This window comes from Talpa europaea (genome assembly GCF_964194135.1).
Source record: "Talpa europaea genome assembly, chromosome: 15".
NCBI classification, from domain to species: Eukaryota; Metazoa; Chordata; class Mammalia; order Eulipotyphla; family Talpidae; genus Talpa; species Talpa europaea.
In genome coordinates this window covers 14,052,226-14,075,087 of record NC_140083.1, presented here as the reverse complement: position 1 = coordinate 14,075,087, position 22,862 = coordinate 14,052,226, and the positions used below count along the sequence as shown (strand labels likewise).

Here is a 22,862-nt window from a genome sequence, read left to right as displayed (position 1 = left end):
CAAAGTGATCATTAAGTTTTCCCCCTCTCTTTGCGATCTTGTCAAGATAATGCTGAATTATATAAAGTCTAAAGGTACAAGGTTCTCAAAAGTATATCTCCTCTTTCCTAGTTTTCATTCTAGTCCATCCCAAAGTTTGGATCCACAAGACCTCTCAATGTGTTGTAGACACCTAACTGTTCTCCTTACCTTCAATCTCTTTATCCCCAATACATTCTATCCACCATCAAATTAATATTTCCATAGCACAAATGTGATCCTGCCAGTCCAGTACTCAAAGTTCATCAGGGGATTCATAATGACTATTGAAAATATTTGAAATCCAGGCATCCCCGGTGGCGCAGCGGTTGAGCGCTGGGTTGCGAAGCTGCCCACAGCCTCTACAGCGCCAGTTCGATCCCAGGCTGCTCCCAGGCCACCGGAGGAGGGTCCCGCATTGCGCGCAGACCTCTCCTGCCACCCGCTGCTCCCCTCAGCAGTGTACTTCGGTCCTTCTGCCTGTTCTGCTCCCTGCTCTGGCTCTGGTGAATTCTCTCACCCTCCCGTGCTTCTGACTGTACCCAGTGCTTGCATAAATAAATAAATAAATAAATAAATAAATAAATCTTTGAAAAAAAGAAAAGAAAAATGACATCACACTCTCCATAGTCAAAGTATTTAATTACATATTACTGAATGAAATATACCTGAGCTGTCATACCTTCTGCCTTTGTTCACATTAATCTTCCCTCCTGGCTACTTTGTTAAAGACAAAGTGTCAGTTAGTAGGATACAAAGATGAATTTCATATCTTATATATGTTCTATGCTTCTTGGAATGAGCTTTGGAGTTGGCGGGGTTTGGGGGATGGTGCTGGGGCTCTGACTTAGATTTTACAACTACTAATCTTTTGACTTTGGACAGTTCTTAACCTGTGAGAAAGCTCCCTGACTTGTAAAATGAGAATAACATCATCGACCTGAGAGAGCTGCCAGTAGATATAAATGATGTACTTTAAAAGTCTGATCCTGTGTCTTGCGTGTAGGAAAGTCTCCATCCTTAGATGTCTTCAGTAGATTTCTAAAGCAGAATGCACTGAAAACACTAATGCCTTAGTGATTCACCTACATCCTAAGCTACTGCACACAGAAAGCAACTCAGCTTTTCTCTACTTTCTTTCTCCAAATTTGGAAAGTGCAGAGACAACTAAGGCTAAGCCCACAGCTTATGCTTCTTGACGCTTTGCCTAGTGTTGTGTCCCCTCTTCCATACCATTGCACTGTACCCCTGGACAGTTTCAGACAGCAAGCATCAGTGTTCTGAACAGTTAAGACAATTCAGAAACTGACAGGGCCAGATAGGTAGGTGGGTATCTTAGATGGGCAAACAATTTGGTTTCCCTTTGGAAACTATACTCTTTGAAGTCCAAACTGCATGGTGAAAGATCAGGCACCAACTGAACTAATTTTCCACTCCAACATAGTATATACTTTAGTGAGAAAGGGACAGATTTATATTTTGCCACATGATGGAAGGCCGAGCTAACTATTGTCATGTTTCTAATCTACACCAGTGATATTTTAGGGGCCTTTATAGACTGGCCTCCTGGACTCCTAACTGCTTTTAATTCAAATCTGTTTATAAAAATTACCTGGGAGGGGGTGGGGGTGGAATGTGTTGTTTATATGGTGTTGGAAGAAATCCAATGGTCTGTTTTAATTCCAGAAGCAATGAAGACATCCTGGACAGAGTGGAAAAGAGTGGTTGGGAAATCCTGGCAGTTATGAAGGCTTAGAAGGCAACTGAAGGTTGCAAGCCACAGTTTCTGGAAACTTGTTTATATGTACAGTACCTCTGAAGGAGAGTAAGAGGGTGAGGGAAAGGGTTTGACATTAAGCAGATTTATGAATTTACCTTGTTATTCAGTAGATGCTGGAACAATTTTTTTGGTTTTAGTCAAATTTACATTAAAAGTTCCTTTATTTAAACCTATGTCTCAACTTGAACTATTATAGTAATTCAAGCACAGTGAACATTTGTGGGGATCTGGCTGTCTAGAAACCATTTCTTCTTTCTTTTGGTAACAGCAACTTTAGTTTATTTTAGAGAACTCCTTCTTCTCTACTGTATGCATTCTTGATGGGTCTTTAAATCAATATTCCCTGCCTTCCTCTAAAGAGATGAGTAATAAATCAAACTATATCAAGGAGACACTCTCCAAAATTATTCCTAAAGGTTGCGTGCCTTAAGAATAGAAAGATAAAGCCCCAGAACTGGAGCTTGACAAGAGTATTGGAAAAATCCTGTGATTGGACACTTCAGGCTGCCCTGAGTCTGGTATCCAGCCCTTTCCTTTATTCTGTGTACCACCTCATAATTTCTGAATAAATTCCTTTTCTGTCTCTTAGCTGGAGCTGGTTTCTATTGTGAGCAACCTGGGAACCCCTAATGTGAAGCTGAAGCCATTTCACCTGACTTTGTGCCTAATCTTCCCAAGTGAAAAATATACTTTCAATGAAACCATCTGTACTAGTTTTGTGTGGCTCTTTTAGGGAAGTACATAGCATACTTGGGGTTAGTAAACAAAAAGAACTTAGAGGGATAATTTCTTTTGTATATCTACTCTTCCTCATTTTTATAAAAATTCGCTTTGATCCCCCACTGTTTAAGCCACTTTTCCCCATCACTCAATTTTCTCTGAATTTGAGCCAAGGCTTACTGTATTAAGGTTGTTGCATTGATTTGTTTGTGCATCTGCTAATCCAAGCAGTTAAGTAATGTGAGTGGTTCACATTGTAGGTTTAAAGGTTGATCATTTTCTGCTTGGAGCATTTTCAACACCCTTGCCTTTTATATAACTTTTCCCCTAAATGTACTACTGTGAATAGTAACTTGTCAAAAAAATGCTAAAGGCATGATAGTAATAATTGTTTTACAGTTATCTTCGAAGAAATAAAATACCACTGAAAGATTGAAATGTATAATTTAACCTATATAATAATAAAACTTAGAAATCTGAAAAAGTAGTGGTCACCTAAACTAAGCCCATCATTTTACAGATAAAGGAATTATGCCTAGTACATAGTATGTACTTTACACATGTCTACTTTAAAGAACATGGTTTTTAGTTAGAGTTAAATCCATTCCTATTCCACTTTCCCCAGAATCCGTCTACTGCCTAAATAATCCCTTAGATGCTTCTGGAGTAGAAGGCAGAAAAGGAAGAAAGCAGGAGTGAAGTTACCGGGAGAGATCAAAGGAGGTGGTGCAGATAGGTGAGTGACTAGAAGTGCATGTATAAAGTGGGAATAATGACAATGAATATTTTGGAACGTGGACATATATGAAGGGAATAACAGAAAATCTGAAAATACTTTAGCTTGACAAGTAAAGATACCAAATATTTTAGAAAAATACTTTCATTCAGTCTCTTGGCAAACTAACTTCTATCAGAGTAGAATAAATGCAGTGATGTCTGGGATTTGGTTAAACATTTAAATTACATTTCAAAATGTTGGATTTGGCAAAAATCTAAAATAAAATTTTCCAAGCCCTTGGCTTTTTTACTTGCATGTATGCAAGGGAAAGTCAGCTTTTAGATGTGAATCATTTAGATTTGACTCATTAAAATGTATGGAGTGTTTTACCAAGCCACAAAAACTCTGCCCCAAATCATTTACACTTTAACTGAAGGAGAAAAAAATATCTTATATAAACCACAGCTCTTCTACACTAAGTTGCTGAGACTTAGAAGAAGAGATTAACTCAGAAAGGCCTCATAAAAGAAAGAAATTTTGAAGAGGTAATTAAAGAGTGAAACAGCACTGAATACACAGGAAATAGAAAACCATTCCAATATGCAGACGGAAGCCACATTACGTAATAGCTGACAAGGACCATATGCAAATCCCAGTTGTGGGATTTCGACTTACAGATATTTTCCTAAAATGTCTAGAAGAACAAGTGAGTCTTTGGAGCATCCATAAAATTGTCAAGATATATTTATTCAATAGATGCTCCCTTGTGTCTCTAACAAACACTGGGAAATATTGGACAAGTGGACAAGACAGACATGTCTGTCTGCTGGAAACTAACAGCCTATAGAAAAAATAGATATTTAAAAAAAAACTGAAGACAAAATTATAAGTAAGAGGAATAAAGATGTAAGAAGTAGTCTTCTTTGTTTATTTTAGCTGAGTATCCACTTTGATTAGGCACCATGCTAAATGCTGCAGAGGTAGTGAAACATAAAAGCCCCCTCCCAGCTCTCAGAATTGAGGGCCCTGGAAGAGAGATAAGCACACAAATAATTGGCAAAAAATGTCTGATATAAAACAAGTATGCACAAAGTTCCATAGTACCAAGAAGGGAGACCCTAATTCTGCTTAGGAAAGGAATGTCATGGACAGCTTCACTTCAAATTACATAGAACAAGTAGGATTTCTTAAGAGGTCAGTGGTAGGGGGGAATATCTAAGCAAGAGTTTTAAAAAATGTGCAAAGAAAATGCCAATGTGAAAGAACACTGGACATTCAGGAAAGTGTTGCTATGAGATGTATCAGAGTTCTGAGCTTTCTTTTTCTTAGCTTTATCTAAATGATGCATGCATATACTCAAATAATGCTTAAAGTCTTGAAACACAGCAGTCCTATTTCATCTCCTTTCATGGTCCCCCACCCCACAATCAAGGCTCTCCCATGCCCAGATGTAATCATATTCAACATGTCATAAACCACATTAAAAATGCTGCTACTGGCATTTTGCTCTATGCTTCTAAACCATATGCATGGACTGATATACTGGCATCCTACATGGTATGAGGATTCTGGCTTTATACCCACTTTAAATCTCCCACCTCAAACTCCTAACATGGAAGAGTTGGGACAGTTGTGGAATGCATCTCCATGAAAGAAGAAGAAGAGTCGCTAGGAAGAAGTACCATTTTCCCCAACCCCCACTTAGTTGTTGTCACCTTGGACTACAATTCCCAGCATGCCATGAATGGGGGGGGGGCAGCTAGGAAGGAGGAAGGAATGAAGCAAATAAATATATGAGGGTGGAAGGAAGGAGGAAGGAAAGACAAGAGGAAAAGAGAGTGGTAAAGAGGCTGTTCCTGGTCCTTGGTCCTGGCAGCTAAAACGTTTTGGCAGAGATAATGGCAGGTGTTACCTGATGTCATGATGGAGCATGTGTGACACTGTGAATTTCAAGTCTCTTCTATTCCAGCTCTGGGACCTGCCTAGCCCTTATTTTGTGGTTCCCCACTAGACGGTGCCTTGTGGCAAGCTTTCAGACTTCAGCCATCCAGCTTTGGGCCCTGCCTATTTGGCTGGGCATTTGCCCAAGAAAGGATGGGTAATTTTTGGAATTTTATCAGGAGTCTGTTATTTTAAATCCTCTCTTTTCTGCTTTTCTCCTCCTCCCTCTCTTAATTAAAGATCTTTCACACTAAGCATCTGCTTTCTTTGCCTTTCTGTGCATTGATGGCTGGACCCTTAGAATAAACATAATGGGTTTTTCCCCTTAACAGTTTGGGGTCCCTGAGTTATCCCCAGACCTATATCCATAATTGGTTTTTTTTTATCTTTTTTAAGATTTATTTATTTATTTATACAAGAACTGGGGCACAGGCCAGATACGTGGGAGGGTGAGAGGATTCACCAGAGACAGAGCGGGGAACAGAACAGGCAGACTGAAGAAATACACTTCTGAGGGGAGCAGCGGGCGAGACAGGAGAGGTCTGCTTTGCCATGTGGGACCTCTGCTGGCCGGCCAGGATTGAACCGGCACTGCAGAGGCTGCGGACAGCTTCATAGCAGGGCGCTCAACTGCCTACACCACCAGGGGAGGCCCTATCCATAATTGTTTTTATAATGACTAAGTAAATGTTGTTTGAGGATGAGAGTACTATACTATGATTGTATTTCCTCCCTGTAATACATTTCCTTTTTTCTGAAGTTGATTTGCATACACTGCATTGTTCTCTTCTATACTCTGGCATATCTTCCCCCACAATCCAATAACTCTAAAGAAACTTCTAAGTACAATTTTTTCTAAAGTCACATCTGTCAGATAATTGCCCCTACCTTCCACCCCCCTGTGGTTATGCCTCTAAAAACATCTGCCTCTGCTCCAATATGGACTGGCCCCTGGCTTGTCCTTGGAATTCCCCCTGCCTCTCTGTGTTGGAGTTTACATTGCTATAACATACACCTTCCTATTTCTTGGTTTTATGTATCTTCACCCTGGTAGAGCCTCCTTCCCCTAGCTTCTGAGAAAGAGTGTGCATGAGGAAAATGTTTTTAATTTTGTTATGTCGGTCATATCTGACTAATATTTTAACCAAGTATAAAATTCAAAGTTGAAATTTTCTTTCCTTCAGAATTGTTTGGTTATTGTGCTACTGTTACCTAATGTTGCTTTTGAAAAATCCTGACTATTACTTGTGATTATATTTGTTTGGTCGGTCCTCTGAAAGTATATAATCTTACTCATCTACTCTGCTTAGTTGTCAGTAGAAGAAAATCAAACACATAGTAGCTTAGCCAAATAGGGAAACCCCTGCCCTGCAATATATCGAGAATCCAGAGCTAGGTAGGTGCTGACATAATGGAATCAGCAATTCGAGCATGTCCAGCTATGATGCTTAATTGCATGGGGAATATAAAAATAAAATTTATTATTTAAAAAAAAAATACTATCATTCTAACCACAGTCATCACATTCCACACAGGAAAAGGTAGAAGGGAAGCAGGGGAAGGAAGCAGGACCTGCATCTGAAAACAAGTTTTCTCAGATACTGTTCAGCAGACTTCTACTTACCTCTTCAAGTCTAGCACTTTAGCACATTTGGCCAAGGAGTTTAGAAAAGCAAGTCATCTCTCTACCCTCTGACGTGAAGAAGAAAAGCAAGGGTAAAGGAAGTTACAATGAGTTAAAGGAGCCAATCTAGAGTATGAAATTACTTTATCTTTGTGGGCACCTTTTTTAAGTGTCTTCTGCTGGGCGCTGGTGAGTCCTTCGAAATGTAAAATGAATGCCTTGTTCTGGCAACTTTCATTTATTAATTTATTTTTTTTAATTTATCTTTTGTTTTCTATGTTTTATTTTGTTTTGTTTTGGGCGGGGGAACTCATGAGAGTCAGGTGTTGGACTTCTGTTAATCAACTATCTTTTTCCTGCTATTTCTCATTTTATTATCTTTTAATTCTTTTCTCTGGAAGATTTCCTCATTTGTATTTCTCGGGGTATTTTCTTTTTCCTTGGTTCTTCCTTTTTCATAGCATTACATTCTTATTTTATGGATGTAAAATCTACTCATTTCTCAGAAGGTACTGATTATATTTTCTTGGCGATTTCTTCATTTCCCTGACAGCCCCTCTTTCTTCTGTGCCTTTTCTGTTTATTTCTTTGCTTTGGTCTCTTTCCTCCTGTTGTGGCTGCCCTGCACTGAATGATGATAATTACTTCTATGTTCATATCTAGGAAAGAGATACTAAAGAAAGCAACTGGAAGCTGCGTGCATTTGGCCATTTGATAAGCTTCACTGCAGCACAATCAGGAGACAGGTTGTTTTTTACTTTCATCAGTAAAATCTGGAGGATGGAATTTCTTCAGAGAAGGATGCTCCAATCTCCTATCTGAGGGGCATGAGAATAGAAGGGAGAATAGAAATAATAAGGCTTGGAGCTGATATTGTAGAGTTAGTTAAAGGAAGGGAGATAAAAGTATCAATAATATGCAGACTTTTACTAAATTCTCATTCCTTTCCTCTCTGTAGACTCTCAGGTTCAGTTCTCATAGACTATACCTTCCATATGCTGCAGAGATGGGGAAGTGGTAGTTGCTAGTGTCTGGAAATATAATTCACTTCAAATAATCCTGTTTGCATCCCACCTCACCTCTCCCCCACAATCTCACTCCACCTTCTGTAATACACAGCACCTCTCATTCCTGAGCTTTTCTCAGATTCTGCTGGATGAATCAGTTTGCTTATCACTGGTATGTCTCTCTGCAGATGGTTAGACTTGACATTCTCACTGCTAAGTCATCGTCAATACTTCCATCTGCTTTCCACCTTCCCATCCTGTAGATGATGATTAGAGATACCCCCTAGTGTTACTGAAGATGGAATATGTATATCTGTTGGGTTTTGTCTATCATTTTAAGTGTTTTGGTAAGGAACAGAAGTATTTTTCCTGTAATTTTAAATAGGTAAACCTTTAAATATGGATTTTAAAAAACCTTAAGAAAAAAATATTGCCAAAATTTTTTTTGTAAAAAAGAGATGAACAAAATATGCTCCACAGCAAAACTCTACCCATGAATATCATATTGATAATCATACACCATCAATTTAAAGTGACTATTATATTGTTGATTATCCACATTCTGGTAAAATGATATAGTAGCTAGGAGAATGAACCGAGGTGAAACTTTCTAGCTTTCAAATTCTGTCTCCTCCAATATACTAGCCATGTAATCTTTACAGTAATCTCTTTAATCAGAAAAATGTAGAGCGGTGGTAAGGCGGAAGTGAACAAAGTATTTGGCACATAAATAATCAATAAATACAAGTTACTGCTATTAATCCAACAGCGGTTAATTTTTCAAACAGCGAGTGACAAACACTATTCTAAGTACTTTACAGGTATTAACTTACCGAATCTTGAAAACACTATCAGGTAGGTGCTTTTACCAGGCCAGTTTTACGAAGCATGAAACTGCTGCACCAGCCAAAAGTGGGTAACTAGGATTCAATCCCAAGTAATATGGCCTTAGGAACCTTGCTCTTAACAATTTATACCACAGAACCCAAGGACAGCATCCTTCAAATGAGACCTCAAACTCTCTTTTGTACTATCATGGAATGCCAATTAATATTTGGTGCCATCAACAGGCAAACTTAAACATTTCAAAATGACACTGCAAGATATGAACCAAATTATTTGTCCATTTACCTGACTTCCTTGTAAAGACAGCAGTACAGAACGATTTTGTGCACATGATATTCATCTCCATATGAGTCCAGAACACAAAACATAAACATACCATATTATTTTAAATTCCAAATCATTCACCATGTTTATATCCTTTATCACATGGAAATGTGTTTTTAGGTCTACATTCTTTGAGTGAATTGAAAGATTTATAAAAGTGAAAACTCACCTTCCTCTGCCAGCAACCCATCAAGACAGAAGTTCTTAATTAAGTAAGCAACTAGTGATGACAAGTCATGGCTAAAATGAAGTACAAATACATAATTGGGTGATTGCCTTTTTCTTCCATTAAAACTATAAGCTAGTATTGGGCCTCCCCTGGTGGCACAGCAGTTGAGCGCTGGGTTGCAAGGCTGCCCACAGCCTCTGCAGTGCCAGTTCAATCCCCGGCCACCAGCGAGGGTCCCACATTAAAAAAAAAAAAAAACCCTATAAGCTAGTATTTACTAATAGGTGTCCTTTGGGTTCTGGTTATGGGTAATGGAAAAAAGCATAGTTCACCCTATCTCTCCTATGAAACCTTGAGAGACTGCATAGAGTAGCTATGTGAGAACTCCAATGAGTAAATAACAGCAGGAGGATTGGAGAAAATAAGAATTCAAAAATGCCAACAAAGAGTGTCTTGTTTTCCCACACCCCCCAATCCAGGTAAAATAAAACACCAGGAGCAGAGATAAGAACAAAGAGAATTCCAGAGATGTTCTGGCTGAACGAACAGGAAAATGAATTTCTAACATGCAGAGAGAGTGAGGGGAAATCCCCAGGTTTTTCTTTTTTATTATTGTTTTCATTTTCACTTCTCTGATGTCTCAGTTTCCAGGCAATCCTATGGTAGTGGCTGCAGCAACAGGGACAGCAGGGAAGGACCCACAGCTCCCTAACACTTAATAGGAAAACTTTTTTCATAAACTGAACTTCATTGAATTATATACTCTCCCAAGAAAACTGTTAGACAATGAAAAGATAAACCATAAACTATTTATTCATTCAGTCTCATTGTAAACAGTTCCTCCTAAGAGCCTTCACTGCATAGTGTACTTTTATTTTGTAACACTTCTTACACATATATTTAAATAATTGGATTCACTGTCTATCTCTTTTACAAAATGGTAAACTTTATGAGGAAAAGGACTATTTTAATGCTTTCATCAAAAACCAAGCAAACCCAGAGTGCATAGAACACCAATGCATGTGTGTTCCATAAATACTTATAAACCAACACAGACATGTTCCATTGCATTATTCTTTCTTAATATTTTTCTCTTTCTCACTACATATACATACACACATGCACATACAACATATATCTTAGTTCTTATCTTTCTCATTTTCTACATATACATACATGTGTGTCTATATGTATAGAAGCATGTATACGTGTGTGTGTATATATATATATATTCATACTTACATATACACCATAACATAATGGTGAATAACATACATTCCAAAAGCAAAGTTCCTTAGTAAATGTCTATCAAAATATAGCAAATAATACTAATGCCTAGGATGACAAGTCTGTCAACTTTTCCTCACTTATAATCACTAGCACAAAAAAAGCTGGACAAAAATGTGATAGACCTACTATACATCTATGGCTTAAATTAGGAAATAAAGTTTTTACCTGAAGAAGAAATATAAATAATATACATATTAAATATATTATGGATATATAATATGTATGTCATTGTTGGGAACTCATACAAACATACATGCAGAAAAGCACTCGAACCAAATTCTTTTCATTCTTAATAGAAGCTGTCAAAAATGTTAAAGATGTAACTTTCAAGAAACTCAGAGCATGATTTATATATTACCTTACTTATAGTGACATGATTGTGCTAGAGCTGCTAGCTGAACTAATCATCAGCTGGAACTCAGTTATTGATGCTCACTGGAGTCTATCCCCTAAAGCCATCTTGGATCTTCAATCTTGGCTCTATATTAGTTGTCTAATACAGCACCCAATGATGTGGAACATAAGGGTATTTAATATCTCCAATTAATGGATTAGTAACTGATACCCTGAAAGTTTCCTTGCATTTCACACTAATAATCCACTAATAAATGATCTACTGCTATGGAGTCCAGTATGGTAGCCACTAGTCACATGTGACTGTTCAGCACTTAAGGTATGGCTAACACCACTTAAGCAGTGCTGTTAAGTGTAAAAGTGATGGGGGCTCCCTGGTAGCGCAAGGGGTTAAGTTTCAGCACCATGAATCTATCCACAGCCACTGCTGCATGAGTTCAAGCCCTGGCCAGGAAGATGATCCACATAGCACAGTAGACCTCCCCTGTCTTGCCACTACTCCCCTCTGCATTGTATTTCAGTAGATCCACATGTTCTGCTCCCCACTCTGTTTCTGGTGAATCCTCTACCCCCCACACTGCTGGTGTGCACCCCAGCTCTTGTATGGATAAATTAAAAATCTTTAAAAAAAAACCCACACATACTTGATATTGAATACTTAATATAAGAAAAGACATATAATAGTTCATAAGTAATTATTTATCAGTCCCAATGTCTACTAGCCCCAATATCTGGGATTAACTCCATGACAAGAAAAATCACATACAAGCTGGTGATCACTGATTAGCCCAAGATAAATGCTTGACTCAAGTATGACCCCTCTGTAGTCTTGTCAATGCAGTCTGATTGAATGGGTTCAAATAGTGCATCAATGATAATTTGCTTAATCAGTCATATTTACTAAGGACTTCAGTCTAGAAATAGACAGACAAATTAATAAAAAGAAGATAATGAAGCAGACATAGAAAAGAGACAGATAACAAGAGAAAAGTCATTCACCCATTCATTCCAAAGTATTAGAGATTTATTACATGTGAGGTAACCCATGAGAGGCACTAAAAGAGGAAGAAATTCCCAGAGTAATAAGAGATCCATATACCTTCCAGTTCCATTTCACATATCTCTTTGCAATGCATTCTTTTTTTTTCTTTAGATGAACAGAATAAGGGCTCTGTTCTTTGAAATCGAAATGATCTCAGTAATAGTTTCATAAAGAAAGGCACAGAAAGGTGGCTTTTTGACAGATTTTTCTAAAAAGACAAAATATGTCTTGCCCTAGGTAATAACTCAAGTGAAAAAAGCTCCTTCTCAAAGTGTATATAGTACCTTTCCTAAAACTAGGAACAGAACAAAAAATGACAAGTGGGAATAGGAAGGCCACTGATGTTACAAATTCCTTTATAAAACAACCACCAGCAGAAATGTGCTTTTAAGTGCCTTACCTCCATGCATAGAGCTATGCAGACAGAAAGAAAAAGGACTGCAAACTATAACCACAGACTCCTCATGAAAGTCCTTTTCACTAAAACAAATGTACAATAATTCACTACAAGAGAGTTGCCTAACCATTTTTTTGCAGGGAAGTCTATATGACTCACTGAAATAATTAGAGATTCTAATATAAGAGATAGAGACTTTTTGTAGTGTATTACTATACATGCTTAAAGACCAAGTCAAAGTTATAGTGATATAATGAACAAAAACAACTAGTTGTTTCAGATAAGTCTGAAGGAGAAAGACAAATACTGGAAGGTATAACTTGTACTTGGAAATAAGAGAAAACAAAGGGTAAGATAAAATCAAATGAATAGCAAACACTAGTAATCTGACTATAGAACAGAAACAATCATTAGTGTGACTCGATCTGGTTGTTAGTTTATATCCCTTAATAAACCTTTTAATAAACAGGTAACATTAAAAAAGTATGTGCATGATTTAGTATGATTTCTACCAAAGAGTCTTCTTTTAAATAAATGTATTTGCTGAAAAATAAAAAGGAAAAGGGAGAAACTACAGATCAAAATCCCATGCAGGAAACCATTCATCTGCTTTCTGCTTATATACATTTATCTATTTATCTATCTATTTCTTTATTTTGCATAGAACTGGGGTACAGGCCAGAGGTGCAGGGTGTGAAAAGAGTCACCAAAAACAGAGTGGGGAGCAGAACAGGTGGATTGACTGAATACACTGCTAAGGGGAGCAGGGGGTGAGACAGGAGAGGTCTGCTTCACACTGTGGGTCAGCTCCCTGGCTGGGGATTGAACTCAGGCCATACCAGTGATAACACTGAGGTTTTACCCGCAGGCCACCAGGGGGTCTCTACACATTTATCTCTTATGAGTATCATACAGGTAGAATCACAAAGCATGTATACTTTTGCTTCTGGCTTCTTTCAATAAGCATTTCTGAAGTTTCTCATGGGCAACATGTATCAGTAATTCATTCCTTTTTATTACTGAATAAAATTTTTTGGCAGAGGTAGACCTTGCTTTGTTCTCCATTCACCAGTTGACAAACATCTGTACTGTTTTCAGGGGTTAGCTATAATGAAAATACTCGTATGAGCATTCATGAATATAAGTTTTCCTTTCACCTGGGTAGAAACCTAGTAGTGGAACTCCTACATCATACAGTGGGTCTAATTTTTAAGAAACTGTATAAATTGTTTCCCAAAGTGGTTGTACCATTTTATAGTCTTCCCAGGATCTAATTATCTTTGCCACCATTTATTCCTATCTATTTTTTAAATGATAGCTATTTAATTGAATGTATGAGTGTGCAATGTACAATATACAATGAGTGTGTGTAGTGGTATCTCATTTGGTTTTAATCTGCATTTCTCTAATGACTATGTTGAGTACCTTCTTGTGTGCTAATTAGCCATTTATACATCTTTAGTGAAATGTCTTTTAAAATCTTCACCTCCACACATACAGGAAAAATACCATAGTGCAAAAAAAATGAACAAGGATATAACGATAGTTCAATAAAAATATATTATTATAAAAAATAAAACCACTGATTTTTAAAACTTTGGTTCTTATTTTGAGATACATTTGAATAAATCAATTGTAAGAATATTTTAATGATAAAAGTGTGGAAACTTGAATATCTACTGAATATCTGATATTAAGAAAAGATTGGGTTTATTTTGGGTTACATAGTGGTATTACAGATTTGCTTCTTGAAAAAAATAATCTTCGTATTTTGGAATGATTTACTGAATAATTTATAGATGAAATGATGTCAGGTCTGTAAATTGCTATAAAATAATCAAGAGGAGGTGGGGAAATATAAATAAAAGATTGGCCATATGTTGACAACTGATCATTCTTGAAGCTGAAAAAAGGATTCATGGGGACTCATAATACTATTCTCTCTACTTTTGATTATATTTGAAATTTTCCATAAGTTTTAAGAAACAAAAAGATAACAAAATGTATGCATTAACCTACACATACTCTCAAAATCTACTAAAATGACATTAAATAATTTTTTAAGGTATAACCAACAAAAAGAAAGTCAATGAGAGAGACAAGAACAGCAATAAAACTTTGCAGGCTAGAAATAGACAAACATGAACTACCTGTAACTGAGAAGCCTGAATCTGTGGTCAGAAGCGAGAAAAGCCAAAAAAGCAACCATATTTAAATAGCAAGCTCTTCAAAGGGTTTAGGAATAGGAGGTAGCAAACACCTCTGGAAGTGAATTTGAACACGGCAATATAATGCCAAGAAGTAGTTGAAAATCTATTTAAGAAAATGGGCCTCACATTCTCAAAAAAAAAAAAAATGAACTAAAAATGGATCGCAGACCTAAATGTAAAATACAAAACCATAAACTCTTAGAGAATAACAGGAAAAAACCTATATGACTTTGGGTATAGTGATATTTTTTTAAATATACCACCAAAAACATGATCCATTAATGAAATATAACTTAGACTTCAGTAAAACTAAAAACTTCTACTCTGCGTAAGTCAATCAAGAGAATGAGAAGACCGGTGCAGACTGGGAAGAAATATTTGCAAAATTTGCACATCTGGCAGAAAACTATTGTCTGAAATATAGAAAGGACTCTTAAAACTCAACAATGAGAAAACAAAAAAAAATTTTAAAAGAGCCAAAGACCTTAACAGAAACACCACCAAAGAAAATATACAAATGGAAAACAAGCATCTGAAAAGATGCATTACAGCCCATGTCATCAGGAAAATGAAAATTAAAATGAGATTCCACTACACACCTACTTAGATTGGCTGGAAGAGTGACAAAACAAAATGCTAACAAATATGTGGAGCAACAGGAACTCTTATGCACTGTTAGTGGGGATGTGAAATGGTACAAGCACTTTGGAAAATAGTTTGGCAGTTTCTTATAAAACTAAACATACTCTTACCATAAGCAATAATATTTTTTGGTATTGACCCAAAGGAACTGAGAAGTTATGTTTATGCAAAAACCTGCAAGCTAATATCCTTAGCAGCTTTCTTCATAATTGCCAAAATTTGGAAGAAACCAAGATGTCCTTCAGTAGGTGAACAGATAAACTGTGGTACATCCCAAATAATGAAAGATTATCCAGCACTTAAAAAAAAAAGGGAGATCTTTCGCCATGAAAAGAACCTTAAAATGTATATAGCCAAGTACAAGACATCAGTATGTGAAAGTTACATACTCTATGACTTCAACCATAAGACATTCTAGAAGTAGAAAAACCACAGAGATAATAAAAAGATCAATGGCTGCCAGGGGAGGGGGTGATGACAGAGGAAAATACCCTCTGTATTATAATGATGGATAGGTTATTATACATTTGTCCACATCCAGAGAGCAAAACACACAGAGTAAGCCATAATGTAAACTACAAACCTTGGATGATTATAATTTGCCATACAAGTTCATTCTTGGTTTAAAATAACAGAACAACTATCATTCTGGAGAATGACATTAATAATGGAGGAAGTTATATGTGGAAGCAGGATATATGGGGAATCTCTGTTCTGCCCTCTCACATTTATTTTAAATGTAAAACTGCTCTAAAAAAATAAAGTCATGTTTAAAAATGATTCCAGGAAACAGATTTGGTAAACTGAAGTATAGTAAAAGGAATGATTTGCTTAAATCTTCTTTATGAAGCAATTTCATGCATATAACAAAAAAAGTATTTATTTAAATAGCTGTAAATTTGCAAAACTCCTTGAATCCTTACAATTCTGAAAGGCAAGCAGGGCAGATTATATTATTCCCATCTTAATGTCAAGAAGGAATTATGACTCATAGAGGATACTTGTTTCTGCCAAAGTCACAGTTACCAAGAGACAGAATCAAGATTAGAACACCTTGGTCTTCTGACTTCCAGGTCCTATATACTTTCTACTCAATTGGATCCTTATATTTTATATAAAAGAAATGTTCAGTTGCTGCTTGATCAAAAAAATAAAGTATGCAATGCATAAGCAAATCAATCTCACAAAGATATGTCGAATCTTTGTGTCGAGCACAAAGATATGTCGAATCTCTAAAGTCCAGCCCCATATTTCTTCATTATATAATCTTTTCCTCCTAACTGTACTTTTCACTTCTAAAGAAAAAGACTTTCACTTCTAAGGTATAATTATTCTCTGGAAAAGTAAATTATCTTTGAACTGAGAAGCTGATAGACAAGATAACTAATATTTATTCTAGATTAAAAAAAAATCACAAGATGTACATTCTTAGAAATATACCAGAGAAAAACCAATACTATTACCTTTAACCCTAGCTTATAATATAGCCAGAGAACAATTACTATATTTACTAGGCAAACATTTTGAAGAAATGGAGAGTCATTTATATTAAGAACAAAATCCCAACATCCAGTTCATCCATGCTTCTGCATCTATTAAAGTAGAAAATATTATCATATTCTCACAACTGTCAGTCTGTGCTGTCAGACTTCACATTTTAGCAATTATCTTGATGCCAGCTGTCCCCACAATTTCATTCCACATTTAATATCCCCTAGAAAATATTACATTTCAAAATTTCCAGTGATTTTCAAAAGATAATGACAGAAGATAGTGGTCTCTGTAAGAAAGACATGTGTAGGCTCTCTTTGCACACTTAGAAACACACCAGAATCTTGGGGTACACATTTGTTATTCCCTCTCACCCGTCCCCAGGATTCCAGTTCTGCGACGGGTCCCAATTATTGTTTGAATAACACGCCTCTCCTACTCTCAGGTCATGTGGACTGGATGGAAATGTCTCACTCCACTCAACAGAACCAGACACAAACACAAAACTTATGATGAAAAGACCAGTGTCTTCTAATATTTTGTACTGTCTATCAGACTACACAACACTTTGTTCTGTCTGTCCACTACAACACCATGGCAATTCATGGTGGGGACCCTGTAATCATGTCCCCTGTGTCTGAAACCATTTTATGCCTATATGACTTGCATCGGTTATTGACCATCTCTAAACCTCAGTTCCCTTATCTGTGAAATAAAGATTGAGTCACATACTCAACAACTATTTATTGAACACTTACTATATTCCCAGCTATTTTACAGGTGTTGGCATTAGAATAATGATTAAGATAGAAAAGGTCAACATAGTGGGCCTCCCTGGTGGCGCAGCAGTTGAGCGCTGGGTTGCGAAGCTGCCCGCAGCCTCTGCAGCGTCGGTTCGATCCCCAGCGGCTCCCCGGCCACAGGAGGAGGGTCCCACATGGCGTGCAGACCTCTCCTGCCGCCCGCTGCTCCCCTCAGCAGTGTACTTCGGTCCTTCTGCCTGCTCTGCTCCCCGCTCGGGCTCTGGTGAATTCTCTCTCCCTCCCGCGCTTCTGACTGTACCCAGTGCTTGTATAAATAGATAAATAAATAAATAAATAAATAAATAAATAAATAAATAAATACATACATACATACATACATACATACATACATACATACATGCCTCTATTAAAAAAAAAGAAAAAGAAAAAGAATACATCCTCTTCTGCCTGCTCTGCTCCCCGCTCTGGCTCTGGTGAATCCTCTCACCCTCCCACTCTTCTAACTGTACCCAGTGCTTGTATAAATAAATAAATAAGGGCCTCCCCGGTGGCGCAGCAGTTGAGCGCTGGGTTGCGAAGCTGCCCGCGGCCTCTGCGGCACCGGTTCGATCCCCGGCTGCTCCCCGGCCACCAGAGGAGGGTCCCACATGGCGCGCAGACCTCTCCTGCCGCCCGCTGCTCCCCTCAGCAGTGTACTTCGGTCCTTCTGCCTGCTCTGCTCCCCACTCTGGCTCTGGTGAATTCTCTCACCCTCCCGCGCTTCTGACTGTGCCCAGTGCTTGTATAGACAAACAAACAAACAAATAATAAAATAAATAAAACATGCCTCTATTAAAAAATAAATAAATAAATAAATAAATAAGCCTTAAAAAAAAGAAATTTATAAAAAAGAAAGAAAGAAAAGGTCAACATAGTTCTGAGGTGTATTATTGTAGCAAAGGAGTCGGATATTAAACAAGAAAAATGCACAGGATAAGTATTATAAAAGAAATAGTGTAACAAGACCATGAAAGAGTAACAATGTAGATCCACTTTCTACAGCATGTTCAGGATAAACCCTCTCTGAGGAGATGACATTTAAGATGAATTATAAAGGATAAGAATGAGCTAGCCACTCAGAGAACAAGAAAATCATTCCAGGAATAGGGAAGGCCAAAGAGAAAAAGAGCTTGGTGTGAACCGATATCTATGGAACGGAAGCAGAGTGAGTGAGAATGGTGTCAGCAGCCAATGAAACTGGAAAGCTAAACAGAAAGCAGACAATACCGGGTCTTACAAGTTATGGAAAAAAGTCTAAATTTCATTCATTCATCAAAGAATTTTGTTTTAAAATTATTCTTGGGCTGCTCTGTGAAGCATGGATATGGAAAAAAGCTTACTACTAAATATAAGTGATTGGAAAGAAGGGAGGGCAGAAGGAAGAAATCAGGAATAATCCCTGGACTATTTAGTTTGTCTATCTATTAAGATTGGAAAGATCAGGGGCCTCCCCTGGTGGCGCAGCAGTTGAGCGCTGGGCTGTGAAGCTGCACTTAGCCTCTGCAGCGCTGGTTCAATCCCCGGCCACCTGCAAGGGCCCCACAGCAGACCCCTGCCACGCCCGCTGCTCCCCTCAGCAGTGTATTTCGTCAGTCTGCCTGCTCTGTTCCCCCACTCTGGCTCTGGTGAATTCTCTTACCCTCCCGCGCGTCTGACTGTACCCAGTGCTTATATGTATGTATGTATGTATGTATGTATGTATGTATGTATGTATAAATAAATAAATAAATAAATAAATAAATCTTAAAAAAAATTGGAAAGATCAGGCTTCTCCAATTATTAAAATTATGATTCCTATCATTAAACTTCACAATAGCTCTTATACATATTTAATGAGATCATCTATATAAAAATGCTCAGCATATGCCTAGTATAGAGTAAGCACTGTGTTAGAGATTGTTGTTTTGATAAAAGAGAGAAACTCTGCAGCCTACTCGTGATTATGGCAATAACTGACCACTTCATCGTAGTCTCTGGGTTCCAGGGTTAGATACCTGGCCCAGATGCGGCCAATCATAGTATCCAGTACTGTCAGGCACACAAATGGTTCATGACTCCCAATTCAAATTCTTCCCTAGATTTCCAAAACAAGATCTGGAAGAGAAGTTTGAGGACCATTGGGTGAAACCTGGAGTGCACAGTTCAAAAAAAGTTGCATCCTGGGATGAAGCAAGTTTGGTCTCAACCCTGAAAAGTATCACCCATACAGCCATAAATGAGGCAGAACCAGGACTGGCAAAGACATGGAAAGGAACTCAAGTGAATAATCTTGTTATGTGTATCACTACAGTCTCTTCATTATTAAACCTCTTTATTACTCAAAATTCATTCTAATTTATCACATTGTTCTTTGTGACTTTTGTCCAAACTCTTTTCAAAGAAGTAATATATAATTAACAGAAATTTGCACTTAAGGTATTTTTCAGGGGATGCCTGGCTAGAATCACAAATGATGATTACTTGCTTCAGACCTAATATGACTCAGTGTCTAGTGGATGAATTTGGCAGGGGGGTGGGGTAGGAGGAAATTCAAGGATCTGGACCATTTTCACCCCATCTTTCTTCCCATTACTTCAAGCTGCTGGGTCAGGGTGTCATGTTTTCATAACTCTCTGGCCTTAGTGTTGATTAATAAAACTTGTATATTTCTTTACATTGTTAAACTGTACTAGTTTCAAGGCAAAACACTAAAACATTGTTTTTTGAAATTATACTTGTATTTTTATACTTCCTCCCACTCCCACTTCACTATTCTATCTCTGACTGCCATCCACAAATATTTATTATAGGCCACAAACGGTGCCAACAGAGTGAGACATAACGATGAATAAAACATCATTCTTGCCCTTTAGGAAAGTAAAGTCTAGGGGGGAAAGATGTGTGAGAAATAACCACAAGGGAATAAGCCATATTATAACAAAGATATTCACAAGGTGCTATAAAGGGCAGAGAAGGAAGCTAATATTTCCTGAAGGCAAAGCTTATAGATACAGACTGAAGGGCACAGGCAAGGATGCAGCATAAGAACAGGCAAGGCATCTTCAAGAAAACAGAAAATATGACAATGGCTATAACAAAAGGTTTGTAAGGGTGGGAATTACGGTGGGCCTTACATGCTCTGCTAAATAATGAGCACTTGAACCTGTCAGAGGAAATCACTGATGGTTTTTTTAAGCACCATCAGTTCCGTGCTTAATTTCCCCTAGGTATAACGTTTTCCTAGGCTGCTGCTGCTCCCATGTCCCCAGGCAGCTATCCCCTCCCCAGAGTCCCTAAGTCTGCTTCTCCAGTGCCAAGCTGCCTGTGCTACAGCGATCAGAAGTACTCACTGTTCTCCAATAAGCCAGGCTGTTCTCAGTGGCTGCTAATGTCAAAGCATGAGCTGAGGAACATGCAAAGGTACAGTAAGATCACTGGCAGCAGCCCTGTGGTGAACTTTTCAGCAAGTAATAAAAAGACCAATACTGGACCATTTGTGTTCTCTGAATTGTGTCATTTGCTTCACAGAAAAGTGTAATATGTTCTTTGTAAATAACATTTGGTATATCCTCCTAACCACCAGCAGGAATGACACCTTTCTCTTCCCGGGAGAAGATGAACAGAAAGTGATAGCATTTAAAATGTCCTTGCTGTTTCTCTTTTGTTTTGATTCTCTTCTTTTAAAATCAGACTCTAGTTTTAACATGGTAGATGCAGCATTCCTTTTTGATTTTGGTGCCACTTGGCAATAATTTTTTTCTTCTTTACATAAATTCTTAAAAAAAAAAAACTTTGAAAACCTGACTGTTCTGATACAAACCTTATTTTGTTAGTAGGATGTCAGCTTTTTTTTTTAAGATTTATTTTATTTTTATGCTTACAAGAGCTGGGGTACAGGCCAGAGGTGTGAGGGTGAGAGGGTTCACCAGAGACAGAGTAGGGAACAGAACAGGCAGATTGACCGAAATACACTGCTGAGGAGAGCAGCGGGCAAGCCAGGAGAGGTCTGTTGCCCTATGTGGGTTGCTCCCTGGCTGGGGATCGAACTCATGCTGCAGTGGCTACGGTTAGCTTCATAGGTTGCGCCTTAACCCCTTGCGCCACCAGGGAGGCCCTGTAGGATGTAAGCTTTAAAATTCACCCAAAGAAGTGAGAATAAATGCCTTTTAGACTTGAAAAGACTTATGAGGAAATACAATGGTGTATTAACAAAGTTGTGGCTCCCTCACCTGAAAATTATACATTATGTGATGTTACTTCAATAAAAATAATTTTTAAAAGTAGTAGTTCCTCTAAAGTTCAGACTAACAAGGGCCTTCTGATAGTGATTATCTTGTATCCTAAGTAGAAATATAACAAAAAAGAGTAGAATTATAACCCTGAAAGTTAAAATCAAAATATCACTCCCCAAATCATTTTGAAAAGGAAAATATTTGTAAGGGGAGAGATGTGAAAATTATGCAATTCAATGTAGAATTACTATATTCCAGAGATTTTATGTTATTTATTCTATATATACTAAGCTGAGGATAAATCTATGCTAATGCTAATGCTAAAAAAAAAAAAAAAAAAAAAAAAAAGGTAGGGCCTCCCTGGTGGCGCAGGCGGTTGAGCTCAGTGCTTTGAAGCTGTCCGCAGGCTCTGCAGTGCCAGTTCTGTCTCCGCTGGCCGCGGAGATGCCCACATGGCATGGCAGACCTCTCCTGTCTCACCCACTGGTCCCCTCAGCAGTATATTTCGGTTGGTCTGCCTGTTCTGTTCCCCGTTCTCTCTCTGGTGAGTCCTCTTACCCTCTGCACATCTGGCCTGTACCCCGGTTCTTGCATAAAAATAAATAAATCTTTTTTTTAAAAAAAAGTAGTCGCTACAGAATTAAGGTATGACTCAATAGGCTTTTCAATTCCTTGAGCTGCTAAGGAACCGATGTCAATTTCTCACCCACTGCAGAAAGTTCTAGATAGTATCCCTAATACACAATCATCCAGTCTCTGCTGAAATGCCCCCTTTATCTCTCTTTTAATCCCCATGTCTTAATTTTTTTTTCTTTCTCTCTTTCCTTCTTCTCTCCTTCCACTGTGCTTCTCATCCTAGACCACAATTGGGTAAGATTACATGCATATGTACAGACACTATTTTTCTTAGATGATTCAGTCTACAATTATAAGCCCTGAGAGAATTATAGAATTCTCCCATCTACCTAGAATAGAGCTGAATTTAGTCATCTCCCATCCTAAACATGGGGATAAAGAAAAGTGTTAAGTCTTCTGTAATTTATAAAAAGATTCACACAATGGAATATTATTTGACAATAAAAGGAATGAAGTACTCATACATGCATCAATGTGGATAAACTCTGAAAGAGGACAGTCATAAAAGACTGTGCATTACATGGTTTCATTTATATAAAATATCCAGATTAGGCAAATCTACAGAGACAGAAAGTGTATTAGTTATGGCCTAGGGCCAGGGAGATGTGAGAAATGCACAATCACTGTGAATCTGTATGC

At 37.7% G+C, this 22,862-nt stretch overlaps 1 protein-coding gene across 6 annotated transcripts in view; it reads right to left on the bottom strand.

The window, feature by feature from the left end:
• ANKS1B (ankyrin repeat and sterile alpha motif domain containing 1B) overlaps positions 1-22,862 on the bottom strand; it is a gene marked incomplete at both ends in the record, with an annotated part of 793,016 nt that overhangs the window by 727,016 nt on the left and 43,138 nt on the right. The gene's annotated exons all lie outside the window — the stretch shown is intronic.